Consider the following 15,329-nt stretch of genomic DNA (forward strand, 5'->3'; position numbering starts at 1 on the left):
CAGAGTTAGCAAGACATTTCTGAAATTAAAATTGTGATGTCAACATTGAAAAAAAAATTGAGTGATACAGTATATATATAGTTGAAGACCTTAATGCTCTGATCGTAAGTGATGGATCCATTTTGCACACAGGACAAAATAACAGAGAGATGTGAGGTCTAATATTTATGTAGTAAAATTTTGAGAAAAAATAAAGAAAGACATTTAGGAATTTTGAAAAAGATCTGTATAAGAAAATCATGCTTGTGCAAAACACCATGCAGACTAAGAAGTGTGGCGTGGTTTAAGCTGTTGATTGAATGTAAGAAAATGGAATCTACTTGATGCTGGAAACATTCTTTTTCAAATGGCATAAGATGAATCTAGCTTTACAGCGCCTTCCCTCGGGGACTAATCCCACTTTTGGTTAATAAGTAAATTGTTCTCTTATATGCTTGCTGTTATAAATGCTAAGTGGTTTTGAAATTTTAAAATAAAAAAATAAGCAAATTATTGGCATGTGTTTGTTAAAGTGGGCTAAGATGCTAAAGCAGAGAGGCCAGACTTTCTGAGATTTGAAGAACAAAGAAGTTTTTATCCTTCCTGCACAAAATAGGCAGGGAATGTTCCAAATCTGTAGGTGGTTCTACATCACAGGGTCATTTACTTTTAACTTCTCTCCCTTCCATTTCCAATAGACGCTAGGCTGGGTCCTGTTCATTTTCCAGCTGGCAAGAGCAGGGAAGGGAAGGCATGACGAAGGCATTTCACTATTTAAGTGTCCCCGTTTAGCATGAGCCCAGATCACTTCCTTGCATCTCATGCCCTGGTTTTACATCTACACCTGTAGGCCATATGCCCGGCTACAACAGTAACTGCAGAAGAGAGAACTCCCATCACAGGATAAAAATGTAAATGTAAAGATGTAGTTACGAAAAATTGGAAAAAGGGGTAGTGAAGTAAAGAGACTGTAAGCTAAACAATTTTCCTGGACTTCTTAAAGAACAGACAGCACATCCTCTTTAAGTTGAAAGGTCGAGAAATAGAGTTTCAGTGCACTCTTTGCAGTTACAAAATGCCAGTCAGAAGAACTAAAAGTGGTAATATAACCAGTAAAAATGTGAATATTTGTGTGTTTTGTGGGATATTCCTCTTCATTTATATCAGGTAATAAATAGGTATTGTGACAAGAAACATCACTAAACAGAACAGAAATGGCTAGGATAGTTCATTCTGGGGTTTGGGTGAGCCTTTACTTTTTACTTTATACTTTTTGGTACTGACTCAATATTTTAATCAAGTTACTTTAACCATATTACTCTTAAATGATGATTATAATCATAGTACTTTTATAATTAAAAATAGGATAATATTAAAACAGGGCAGCTATGTTTCTTAATTAAACCTTTTAAAATTTCCCTTTGTTATTTTAAGCAACTGACATAAAAATAAGAACAAATGTTTTTTTCCTACGAAATAATTTGTATTACATTTAAAAGTTACAAAAATTAAGTACATTTAAAATGCAGAGTAAATGTTACGGGCCAACTTCTTCAGTTGTCTTCTAACTGAAGGCAAGAAATAAAAAACAACGCTTTCTTCATTGACTGAATATTTTGTATTAGTAAATGTTACATGAAACTTCAACTTTTTTCTTTACTTTCTGAAAAAAAAAAATCCAAGCAGCTTGGAAGAATGGTTCCATCTGTAAAGGGTTATAGAGTAATTAATACTGGAAAATCAATTCTTAATTTATTTTGATACAATCCTATGAAATGATATTTGGTTAATAAGCAGCTAGCATCCTCATTTAAAAATAGATTTTAGTGCAATCTGTGTAGCACGTAAAAATGACTTCTGCGGAAGCACTTTATGTGCCAGGTGCTATGGGCAAAGCTGAAAATAAGTTATGGTCATTAGCTTAATGGAGCTTGTAATGCAGCATATAGAGAGGGTCCTACAACTGGAAAAGGCTTACGAATTGCCCAATCTATCACCTTTATTTACAGATAATGGAAATTAGGTCCAAGGAGCCTGTCTGCCCTGGTAGAGCAGGTCTCCTAGCGCTGAGTCGTCTTTCCACTTCAGGGCACTTTCATTCTTCAGTTGCTGCATCCTGTTAGTCTTTAAGAACGTGGTGCTCAGTAATCACTTTATTGCAAACAAGAAAAATAGAGAACTTACTAGTAACGCCTATGTCCACTTTATTGATAGCAGTATGGAATCTGAAATTAATAGGATATTTTTACTTGCATAGGATCATTGTAGTTAGAATGCAAGTAGATTTGCACCACATTTGAATCATGTCTAGATTCTATGCACGGTAACAGACATTTCCGCCTTATACACTGTTATGACAAATTAAATGGGTTGAAACTTGCTGAAGAACAAGTTAGCATGATGTAAAAAAGCCTTAAAACGTATGACACCTTTGATCCCTGTGTTCTTCCTTCAGAAATTTATCCTTAGGAGAGAATCAAATATGTTCTAAAGAGATGTATATATGTCATGTCTGCTATACTTTTAATATTAATATAATTTTAAGAGTAATTTTAATGTTTAAGTATAAGAGACTAGTAAATGAAACTATGGTATAGCCACACAGGGACACATTATTTAACCAATGCCAGTGATGGCATGGGTATATGTTTACTAACTTGAAAAAATATTTTAAATATATTAAGTAGAAAAGCAGCTTGAAAATGCCAGTAATTTGTAATTCCATTTTTTATAATTTCTGATGTCAGTTTTATAAATATTTATTGATACATGCATATTGAGCACATTCCAGAAGGATGTCACAACAATCATAATAGTCATTTCCAGGTAGAGAAATTGCAGATGATTATATCTTTTCATATTTAAATGCTTTGGGTTTTTTTTTTTTAATTGGCATTATTAACTATATGTTCATTTAAAAACACATGAAAATCTTAACAGCAAAGGGACAGGCCAGTTCACATGATGTCCATCTGGACACTGACAGCCAGGGGATGTAAAGTAACCTCTGATGGAAAAAGGACTTGGGAAAAGGAGGAAGGGAATTGGAGGATTCTAAGGCAATAACAAATTATTGTTTTTAATATCATAAATTTGCTGCCAGTTTCATGTAGTTGGCCATCTGTCTTGATTTATTCGGACTTCCTTAGAAAACCTAATAATTTGGAAGAGATTGTTGCATCTGACTACATGGATTCCTAAATTGGAAAAATGAATGATTGATACCCAATTATAATCTTACTGAGATATAGATAACATTTGCAAAGGGACGTTGTTAAAAAGTTAATCTGATAACCTCATTCAGGCTAATATTCAAGCAAAACCCATATGCTGTATGAAAATGACAATGTCCGTAATATATGAATAAGAGAAAACCTGAAATCTTTGGCACTCTCCATTTGATGCTGCCTCTTCCCAGCTTTTCTGTAATTTCAGATTTTGTCTGAAACAAATATCCAAACAATTTAGAATTGCCTTCCTAATTGTGTATGTGCTTGAGTAATGTGCCTTAGGTAAAGCTCTTGCTAGGTAATAATTGGAGTTTATTTTCATTTCTTGGAACTCTCTTAATTTAACTTTGGAGAAGATAATTTCCCTGTCTTTCTCAGATTTTTTCCTATCACAAAAATAACATTAAGGTGATTTCTCTACATTTTGTAAATCTCTTCTGCCCGATCATTAACTTGTCCTTATGCTGCTCCCAATTCTGTAGGTGAGAGCAAATACCACTAATACAAGTAGGGGCCAAAAACTAACAAGGCAGCTGGCCGTCACACTTTCCTAGCAACACAAGCCAATTTACAAAAGTCATGTTGTCAGGGAAGTGAACATACTGTCTTTTTTGTTTTCCTTTTTGCAGTAGACACTACAAAAAAATTGTGAGGCAACATAAGTTTATGAAAAATCACTGTCCAATAGAAACATGCTTTTATCATGATATTTCACAAGTTGCAATACAAAAGAATTTCCAGTAGACATAGGCCAACGGAGTCGTTTTTATTTATGGTCCATTTATACCTCCTGGTGAGCTCATCTGTGTCCACTGCAGAAGCCGCCCCTCATTCTCTTTCCCAGAACTTTTTCTAGGGTATAGGTGTTTGATTATGCATCTGTCTGCCCCTCAGCATTGATCATATCGCATTTTTCATCACAAGCCTGAGAATGGGATGCCGCATTTAGCGCAGCTGATAGCAGAGATTACTGCTCAGGTTTAGTTGGATCCTCTGATCTGCTGGGTTAAAATTCAGTACTGGTCTTGGCTTCTCTCACTCTGTGGTCTCTGCCTCATTCTCTCTTGGTTATTCTTTAGTTACTTTGAATTCACTGACTTTATACCTTCTGTTTCTACTTGGGAAGTGTAATGTATGCATCCCTTATTATCTGAATCTAATCTATGATTGAAAATGTGTTGACTATTGATTTTTTTTAAATAGCAGAGCCTCTATGCCGTTATTTTTAATAGAAAAAATAAAAATACATTTGGAGCCTATAAAAACACCAACCAAATTTTCCCAAGTAATAATAAATTCCGCAGCACCTATATAAAACTCAACAGACTTTCACATAATGTAAAGCACTAATTACTTAATGATTTATCACCTAATTACTTAGCACTTTTGAGCTTCTTAGTGTGTATGTGTGCAGTATATGATGGTACTACCTTGCAAATGGTTAGATACAAGTTACCTTTTCCTTCGAAGCAGAAACATGAAGAATGTTTAATATGTTAAAGATGCAGTAAATGACTCAACAAAAACAGCAAAGAGACAAGATAGAGTTTATTTATTTATTTTTATTTAAAAATTTAAAAAAAAATTGAAGTATAGTCAGTTACAATGTGTCAATTTCTGGTGTATAGCAGTCATGCATATATATACATTATTTTTTCATATTCTTTTTCATTAAAGGTTATTGTAAAATATTGAATATAGTTCCCTGTGCTATACAGAAGAAATTTGTTTTTTATCTATTTTTATATATAAGGGTTAACATTTGCAAGTCTCAAACTCCCAAATAACATCCTTGACACTCCCTTTCCCCTGTTAACTATAAGATTGTTTACTATGTCTTCCAGTCTGTTTCTGTTTTGTAGATGAGTTCATTAGTGTGATTTTTAAATTAAACTCTTGCAGACTTCTTGATTGAAGTTTGGTGGTGAAAAGAGAGGTGGAAGGTATAGTTAGAACTGCTGTTTGTTGAAGGGGAAGGGTGAGCAGGAGGGAGGGAGTTGGGGAACAGTGAGAGGGGCAGGAATAAACGCCCAAAGTTTGGCCATGTCCAAGTACAAGGCCATGTTCAAGTACATGGAACCAGTGAACAGTTTTTTTCCTGTTGGCTCTTTTGTCTCTAGAAATGGGTGGTTGTAAACTACCAACTGATGCTGTATACACAAACATTAGGAGGCTGAGAACTCAAATTCCACATCTGTTTCCATTCATTTTGCTTGTATCAATATAACTGGTGATAATGTGGCAATGTGAGGCTGCTCATATTCCTCTGACGACCACATACATTTGCCAAATTCGTTTTTATCTGCAGGATCTAAAATTTCTTTAAAGATTTGCATCAAGTAGTTTTGCTTTCTCTTCTTCCAATTCACAGCAGTAATTAAGTTGAACACATTTCTGGCTGTAATTCCTCGCTATTGCTTACAAACCTGTTCTGCAGCATTTTTGCTGTTCACAGTAGTAAATCTGGCCTCTATACTAGACCCAAGATGTGTGTTTGGTTAGCTCTCTTCATAAAAGTTTTGGAAGTTTAGCAAAAAAAAAAAAAAAAAGTGTATAACTGTCTTTTTCATACTTCTTGTTAGGTATGTGGTAACTGAGTCAATCAATTGAAGTACTTTCTTGCTCTCAGGGCCATTTCATTAATCCTTCATTAGCGCAAAATCATCTGGATTAGGACCTCCTCCTGATACCGCATCAGCAATATCGTGTGATGTGTCTTTAAGGTTGCCAGTAACGTTGGCTGTAATAGTAACAGTGGGAAAAGAAGATCCCAAGATCACTTGTGCATTATCTCATAATCAACAGTCCTAGAAGGTGGTCCCAGAGCAGACATGCCCTAGAGATAGCAAAAGAGCTGTTTGCAGAATTTTCCTTCTTCTTGAATTCTTCGGGGAGCTTTTTGATTAATGGTGGTGGAAAGCTTCTCACCGAGCTTTGACTCCTCCTTCACTGTTTAGATGTTACACTTTGGACCTCCTACAATATTGATGCTGAGGGCACGCTCTCCTTGGTCTGCTCCCAGGCAGTGACCAAGCACAGCGGTGGTGGTGGTGGTGGTGGTGGTGGTGGTGGTGGTCAGTCCAGGCTCCAGTGCCGTGCTCTTCCAGTGGACAGTGTTTCCTCAGGAGCTCCTCATTGGCCTGGTGGAAACTTCCTCAGAGCTGCACCACGTGTGGGGCTTGTCCACCCAGTTCCCTTCCTTCTTGTCCCCTTTCTCAAGTGTTAGACCTACTGTACAATCGGGAAAGTTCTCCCTGCCTACTTCTGCTCCCCTTTATCCTTCACAGATGTCTCTTCAGTATCTTGCATGTGCATCTCAGAGAACCTGAAATAACATACCATGTAATAAAAACTAGACTTTTCAGAATGCCATCAAGACTTCTGGGTTTTTCAGAGCAATGCTTCAAGGAAAGCTTTGGCTGAATATTATCTTTGAAGTTTCTACCTAAATCTAATGTGCAGTGGGTTGAATAGTGCCCTCAAAAAGGTATGTCCAAGTCTTAACCCCTGGAACTAGGAAGGTGACCTTACTTAGGATAAAGGTCTTTGAGAATGTCATTAAAAATCTCAAGATGAGCTCATCCCGGGTTTGGAGTGGGCTCTAAGTCCAATGACCCGTGTCTTTATGAAAGCCAGAAAAGGAGAAGACACAGAGAAAAGGAGGAGAAGGCCACGTCATGACAGGCGCAGCCATTAGTGTCATGCGTGGACAAGGCAAGAATTGCCAAGGATTTCCCGCAGCCACCAGAAGCTGAGGGAGAGGCATGAAACGAATTCTTCCTCAGAGCTAACAGAAGGAACCGTCCCGGAAGATACCTTAATTTCAGACCTCTGGCATCCAGAACAGTGAGAAAATACATTTTTGTTGTGTAAGCCACAGGTTTGTGATAATTTCTTTTTTTTTAAAGCAGCCTAAGAAACTAATAAGGAACATTAGCTTAACGTTGACAGGTTTGTGTCCCTGGCGGGTTCTCCCCCTCACACACCAACATGAGTGAGAATTTCCTATGTAATAGAAGCACATTGATGGATGGATTCCTGCAATTCACTCGGGCGGCTGCTGCAGCCTCATTCATCTTCTGTTTCATTCTTAAGTTGTACAGCAGTGCATAGACCTTAAACCATCTCTGACTGTTTTGTAACTAAATTCTTTTACAAAATCATCACCCTTAATCATTCCCTTCTTTTTTATATCTTCAAAAATATTTAAACAATGTGAGATGGGCCTTTATCCTATGAAGTGAATGGCTGAAATACAGCTCAGGTACATCAGAAATCCTCTCACTCAGAATAGCCAGCACATTTAGTTAGCATTTTTGCAGTTTTTTCTTTCTATTTGATTGCAAATTATGGGAAAGTCTGTTAGAAGTTGTTACAGCAGATGTTCCAATGTAAGATGTAGCGTGTAAGAGATACCATTTAATGAAAAGTAACACCATAAATATCCCTTTCAAACACAGCACAGCAGGGATTTTTAGAAAACTAAGCAACAGTATTCATGCATAGTGTTTCATCTCCAGTCTACTATGAGCAATACCTTTTTAAAAATTTTTTTTCTTTTTCTTTTCTTTTTCTTTTCCTTTTTCTTTTTGCTTTATTGTTATTTTGTTTATTTATTTTTAGGGGGGAATTTATTTGGTTTACTTATTTTCTTTTTTTAGAGGAGGTACTGGTGATTGAACCCAGGACCTTGTGTATGCTAAGCATGTGCTTTACCACTTAAGCTGTACCCTCCCCCGCACTGAGCAATAACTTTTAAAAGTGTAAAGATTGATTGTCCCATTGGAGCTAAATTTCTCAGGCTACAATGGTCAGTTTAAGCTTTAAGGGAACTTAACCAAAGCCATTGCTTTTCAGAGTAGTAAGTATAATTCTAAAAATATTTCTCAAATTTATTACCAACACTAACAGTGTGAGAGGTTCTAATGTCCTGGGGAATTTGATGTGCCAGAAAAACATTTTCCTTTACCTGACCTCAAATTTTTGCTCCTCTCACCCTTTTTTCAGTTAATCTGGAAGTGGGATTAGAAATTCCCATGTTCCTCAATCTGAAATTTCTGTTCAAAGGTTGGATAAGATTTGAGAGACGTAAGCAAGAGATGGGAACATTAGGAGGGGAATACCTAGGGGGTGTGGGGCTGAGTATCCTTCTAGGGTATTAGGAGATGTTCTTCATGAATCATAGACTGTTGTGGCTGGAAGAGTCCTTACATATTGTTGCTGCTAGTTTCCTCAGTGTTAGAGGGAGAAGACGGAGGTCCGTTTTATGAGAGGACTAGCCTAGGAGGTCATCCAAGTGCCTGGATCTAGAGTAATCCCACGCACGCTACAGCCCCCATTTCACATCGAAGCTTTCACAGCCTCCAGAGACGTGGTAAAGATGAGTGGGTCCATCAAGCCACAAGATAAATACGGCACATTTCCCTGAGTTCTGTTTTGAATTTAAAACTTGGGCAGAGTGTTTTGGAGTTTTATGTTCTTTACAATATGTATGTGAGCAAATGATATGCTTTGAAATATGTATGCCAGCAGAATGAATAGACTTTGATTTTTCCAGATTGCATAATATTGTGTTTGTTGGTAAATGCAGAGAGAGCTGGAAATTTTTATGGTCAGAAACTATTTGGAAAATTTTGGTCATTTTGTATTGTCTTAAAACAGGATATTATTAGCATGGGGAATATTGAATATACTGTTGTTTCCAGAATGTCTGGTTCCTTAATAAATATTTTTTAACCCACAAAAGGACTTAAAAAAATAACATTTTCATCTTCTGAACTAGGGTGGGTTTCAAAAGTTTTAATGGTGGACAGATTCATTTGTATTTAGTAACTATATTAATTGTAACTCATAGTTGCGTTTCATTAACTATTTTGATTGAAACACCTACAATGACTGTGCTTAATTGTGTTGCCTATGAAAGTGAATTTCCTATAATGAGATTGAAACTGATAATTACTACTTTATATCTTGGTTGTTGGTTCAAATAGGAACTTTAAAGCATCTAGTGAAAATACAAAAGAAAATGAAAATTGATAATCTGAAATTAAGGTTCTGGCAAAAAAGAAATTCACAGAGCTCAGTGTAAATCTGGCAGCACATGTGATGATAAGGGCTCACAGTTAATAACATTTAATGTACACGAGGTGCTGATCTCAGCAGAAGCACAAGAACATATTATTATTATTCTTGTTTACTAACAGCAATTACTACAAATAGTGAATGGTAGTTAATTAGCACTAGCCAATCTAAAAACCTTGATGTTTAGTTGAAAATGGGCTCATTAGTTTGAAGATTCCACTTGATAACTGTGAAGAAACTACTTGAACATTAGTGAATGAAATGATCATTTCTTGCAAATACATACACACACACACACACACATTCATATATATATATTAATCTAGTCTATCTTTCTGGAAAATACAATGAATTCAATTTGTAAAACTTAAAAAATTATAAAACCTAAAACCCACTGAACCTAATAAATGACCCCAAATCACTTTTAAAAAGAAAGAAATGAAAGATAGAGAGAGAGAGAGTAAATGAGCAGACTTTAAGTTCAAGGAGTGGGGAAAAAACATGTCCTCAAGGAAAGTATCAAGTATTATCTCGCTGTTCTTTTTCAGCCTCTGCAGAATGAGTTGAGTGAGTGTGTGCTGGCGTTGCAGAGCATCCTCAGACGGGCAGGAAAGAGCAGGGGAGGTGAAACGGGGACAAGAGGCTTAGCTTGCCTCTCTCGGGAACTAACCCTTTTCATTACTAATAACGATGGCTCCACATAGAAGTGAACTACTTGGGCTTTCTATTTTTCTATTGTCCATCCTCTGGACCAGGAAGAAGGCTGAAAAGACAATTGTGAAACAGAACCAGATGTTTCCAAGCATGATTGGCTGCTTGACAGAGTGGAGAGAAAATGAAGGAAAGGGAACTAAAAGAAAGACAAGAACCACTGAGGTTCTGTGAACTCGAGAGAAGCTCACAGAGAAAGCCATCTGAATCGCCAGTTTCTCTTGTCCGTATCGCCTGGGGGCTGATGCAGAGGAGGCTGGTGTCTGAGTACAGGGCGTCAAGCTCTGAAAAGCACCATTGCTGCCAGAAAGTGTTCTCTCAAACTGAAGGGGATGACCGGCAGAGTCCCGATGGACTCTTCCTGAGCGGAAGTAATAAGCCACAATCCACGTGCAGTCCCCCATGAGAAGTCGTTAAAATTGTCTCCTTGCTTCCTTCCTCAGCTCTCTTGCCCAGTCTCAGTCCACAGCACTTGGATGGAGAAACCATAACCCAATAATTATCACTCTCTTCCTTCTTTCTAGCTGCCTGCCTTCAGTGTGGCTGGGCAATCATACCACATTTCCCTTGTCCATTCACTCTTCCGTCTCCTGGGTGACTTTTCAACACCTCAGTCCTTTGCTCAAATCTCCATCATTTCCCTTGTCCTCATTTCTCAGCTGATGGCCTTTCTTTCTCTTTCACTGACCAAGGTAAAGTAATCATACATACATACACACACATACCTACGCCACCTGGACGTCTCCCTCCGCCAGCACGTGATCCCATATACTCTCCGTGTCTCACTTAGGTTAACCCCCCCTAAAGCAGACCTGCTGCGAACGAGATTGCATGCTTGCTTTTTCACTGAAGGGCACCATTCTAGTGGTTTTTCCTTCTTCACTGAATCATTTCTATCAGCATGCAATTTTCTCTTAAAAAATCATTTTGAGTCCTGTAGTCCAGCTTGTGCTCCAATGCTTTGCTTCCATTTGCAGCAAATTTTTTTTGAATGAGTTGCCTATATTGGCTGCCTCCCATTCCTCCCATCTTACTTTCTCTTAACTCACTCTGATTGGACTTCTGTCCCGACCACTAAACTGAAAAAGTTCTTGGCAGGACATGAATGACTTTATTCTTGCTAAATCCAATGTTCAGTTTCTGCTCCTCATCTTACCTGACCTTTTATGCCGCTTTGCTTCTCTTAGTCTTCTTGCATTTTCACTCTCTTTTCCTGACATCTGAACTCTGGAGTGTTCCGGGTCTCAGTCCTTGGTATCTTCTCTCTGCTCACTCTCCTTGTGATATCAGCCAGCTCTTTGGCTTTAAACATCATTTGTACACATAACACAGTAACACCCAAAGTTAGTTCTTTAGCCTAGACCCTCTCTTCAATTCCATGCATATGTATAATTGCTTCCTTGGTGGCTACACTTAAATGTCTAGTCGATTTCTCAAATATAGAATGGCTAAAACTAAAACAAAGGCCTCTCCATCCCAAGCCTCCTCCTTCTGCAGTGTTCCCCATTCGTGTCTGTGGCATCTTCACCCTCCAGTGGCTCAAATGCAAAATCTTTGAATCATCCTTGACTCTTCACTTTCACAACCCATATCCAATCCATCAGGAAATCCTTTTGGCTCCATTTTCAAAATAATCCATCATTCCTGCTTCATCACTAATAAGTTCATACAAAGTCACAGATCTCTGGACTGAGTTAATATAATAACTTTGTAATTATTTTCCTGCTGTTACCCTTGTCTTTTATAGGCTATTTTCAGTACAATAACACTCTCTTTTAAAAAACATCTTGAAATGATGGTAGTATTCACAGAAACTTACCAAAAGAAATAAAATGTACAGGAGGCCACATGTACCAGTTACAGATGGTTACATCTTACATAACTACAGTTTATAAAATTCTATCAGAACCAGAAAATAAACATTGACATAATCCACAAAGCTTATTCAGATTTTACTAGTTTTACATGAACAGAATGCTTCTTTTAAAACATAAATCAGATTCAAACTTTTGCCCAAATATCACCTTTCCACAAAAGTCTACTGCAACCTTGTTATTTAAAATGATAAACTGTGTCCTGCAAGCTGATAACCCCTCTTACCTTCTGCTATTTTTTCCATAGTTGTTGCAGTCTTTTAACTTACTACATTTATGTATTATGTTTGTTTTCTGTCTTCCTGAACTAGACTGCCAGCTACACCAGCCAGAATATTTTCGGTTTTGGGCTATGATTATTCCAAGTACTTAGAACAATACTTGTTCTAAACTCAATGCTTGCCTCTCAGATATTTGAAAAACGATTGAGCAATTGCATCTGGGAACTTTTGTTTCTGCTGTTTATCACTATTTGTTTTGAAAGATTTGTTCCTTCTCCCTAAAGTATATAAAATTTTATGTTGATTAGTTCACTAAATACAGTGTATGTGAGTCCAATGCTGTGATCTCTTCCCAAGTCCACATTCATGATGTCATGCTGGAGGTTTGAAATGGCCATAGTGGGAATATTTATAAGAGTTCAGTCAGCATACACTTTGAGTTAGCACCCTGCATTCTCAGCAAACATGTGCCAGTGCACCACTGAATCTGACCAGTCAGTTCAACCACCATTTAAAATTCGTAGTTAAAATTGTTTTCCCTATCATTTTTTCCTATTGTATAGATGAGGAGCTCAAATGCAAGTATATATTTTCTTAATGCATTTCCTACACAACACAGTCTCTATAAATTGTAAATTATTTCATGGGCTCCTAGGACAGTGTCCAGCTGACCTCACTTTGCTAAGAAAATGATAAGATAGTTTATCTGTCCAAAGATTTACTCTTACAGATATTTTGTCCAAGGCACTGAACACATCAAAAAGTTAAATATACATAGATGCACATATCAAAAAGTTAAGTATAGGTAGATGGAGAAGGGAAAAAAATAATAGTAAATGCAGCAAAGTGTTTGTTTTAAGGGCTAGTGGTTTAAAAATAGTATCAGTAAGTGATGACTATGAAAGGGAGAAAGGACATTTTCCTCGTACTCTCAAATCAACAGTTACTCTGAAATTAAACAGGTGTCTTTCCAGGTACATAGAGCTGCTGCAGCGTGTACAGCCCTTTCCTCTAAGCTAGTTTGGCCATCATCTTTTCAAGTTAGCAGTGATCCCAAGCAACTTAGCAGGAGCCTGTGGAGAGGGGAGTTGTACTCAGAACAGTTTAAGAGCTTATTTTACAGCGCTTCCTAGAATAGTTGTATCACTAGAATATTCTTCTTAGGATGTTTTTAAAAATCCAGGTGTATAGATTTCCATTAGCATATAAACTGCTACAATATGACTGTTCTTTTTATTTTCAGCAGTAGTTTCACATTGCGTTTCCAATCTGTTTGTACTTTTATTGCAATTCTCGCACAAGTGGGTATGAACTTCTGGCTCTTGATGGTGAGTTCTCCAAAGATCTTCCTCTGTAGTGCTAAGGTGTTTTTGCTGGTTTGTTATGTTTGTTTTGTTTTGTTTTGTTTGTTTTGTTTTGTTTGTTTTGTTTTCCTGCTGGCTACAATTTAAGCAGAACGTCTCTTATATCAGCTGGGGAGTTGAATGCATAGTAATATCAACTTCCGCATCTTATGGATTTTCAGAATGCTGTTTTTTTACAATTGTGACCTGAGGTGAGGGTAAATAAATTTTTGAATAAAATGTTCTAAGAAGTTTTTTTTTTTTTTACCCCAATAGCAGCCCATTGAGCAGCAACCAAAGTAGATGTACATGCACAGGAATACGTTGCCGGAAAATATTTCATAATTAACTCTCAGTTTCTTTGTGTATCTTTTTGAGAATCACACCATTGGTTGATTCAACCTTAGCTGAATATTAGAATCATGTGAGAAGCTTTTTAAAAGTCCCCATGCCTGAGACCCACCCCACACCAATGCAATCTTTATCACTCTGTTTCGGGCCCAAGCATCAGTGTATTTTAAAAGCTACCCAGGTGTTCCTACGATGGATCCAGTTTGAGTACAGAAACGAAATGCATTCAATAGGAAACGCGCTTTGAATTGTGATCTTTTCCCAGGCTAGCAATATGTGGCGGCAACAGTGACTGCAGCTCCGAGGCAGTCACACGATCACAACTTACAACCCACACACTTACAGCCACTCTGTCCCCACACAACCGTTCTGCTTTCCATCTTCAGCACAATATTCGATGAACTGCCTGAGACATTCAACACTTCCTATGAAAGCAGCTCTCTGTTGGTTGATTTTGCCCAACCATACGTTAATGTAAGTGTTCTGAGCACACTCATGGTGGGCTAGGCTGAGCTATTATGCTTGCTGGGTTAGATGCATTGAATGCAGTTTGGACTTATTTTCAACTTATGTTGGGTTCATCAGGATGTTACCCCATTGGAAGTTGAGAAAAACCTGCACTAACATGTTATGCGCATTAATGCTAGCTCAGTATTTTGACTAGAATGGTCTGCTCTTTAAACTGTTCAAGCTACACAACCCTCCTCCTCGGGGGTTGAAGCAGCCACTGCCAGGATGCTTCCCTCGGGGCAAAGGAATGATTTCTAGGCCACAAATATCCTTACTGATAAAGGGAAATATCTCTGCTGGGAGGTCTAGATTTTGAAGGAAATATTTGGGAGTGCTGAGTTGAGAGAACTAAAAGATGACTTTTGTATGTCCCATCTAGGATTAAGATTAAAGGCATTGGCTGCCCCTCTCATGTGGGCAGAGCTTTCGTTTTCCCCTAGAAATATAATGACCCCGCTGAAACAGGGACCCTTGGCCCTGTCTACTTTCGCAAATAAAGGACAAGATTATTAAGCTACAGTCAGTTCTTTAAAAATGTGTTATTTTTTAAAAAATGACAAATGAATTTTAATAAGTTGGATAGTCTTGGTGTTAACCAGTGGAATATAATGATCTTCTCACGGCAGCTATGACTATTATTTGGATAGGAAAACTCCTGGCCTTTTCTTTTAAAATATACTTTGAATCTAATAAAAAAATTTTCTCATGAGGCATAATGAGAATGTATTATTTACAGAATTATTTTTTTTACTTCTGTGCAATAGTCCTCTGTTTCTTTAATGTAACTTCCCCTTATAATGCAGCATAAATAAGTTTAATGTTTATTCTGTAATATGCATTCTTATAATAACTATATAAAACATATATTATGCAAATATAGTATAAAGTTTTCAAAAAGATAGATGTATATTCTAATTCCATTATGAAACAGAAACATAATTCTGAGCAAAAAAAATAAGATAGGGTGCAATAAAGCATTTCTAATTTAAAAAATACCCTTATGACTTTTGGGTTTTTTGTTATACATAT

At 37.2% G+C, this 15,329-nt stretch overlaps 1 protein-coding gene across 6 annotated transcripts in view; it reads left to right on the top strand.

Annotated features, from left to right (window-relative positions):
* Positions 1–15,329, top strand: part of DGKB (diacylglycerol kinase beta) — a 588,496-nt gene that overhangs the window by 102,452 nt on the left and 470,715 nt on the right. The gene's annotated exons all lie outside the window — the stretch shown is intronic.

The sequence above is a fragment of the Camelus ferus genome, chromosome 7 (assembly GCF_009834535.1).
Source record: "Camelus ferus isolate YT-003-E chromosome 7, BCGSAC_Cfer_1.0, whole genome shotgun sequence".
Lineage (NCBI taxonomy): Eukaryota > Metazoa > Chordata > Mammalia > Artiodactyla > Camelidae > Camelus > Camelus ferus.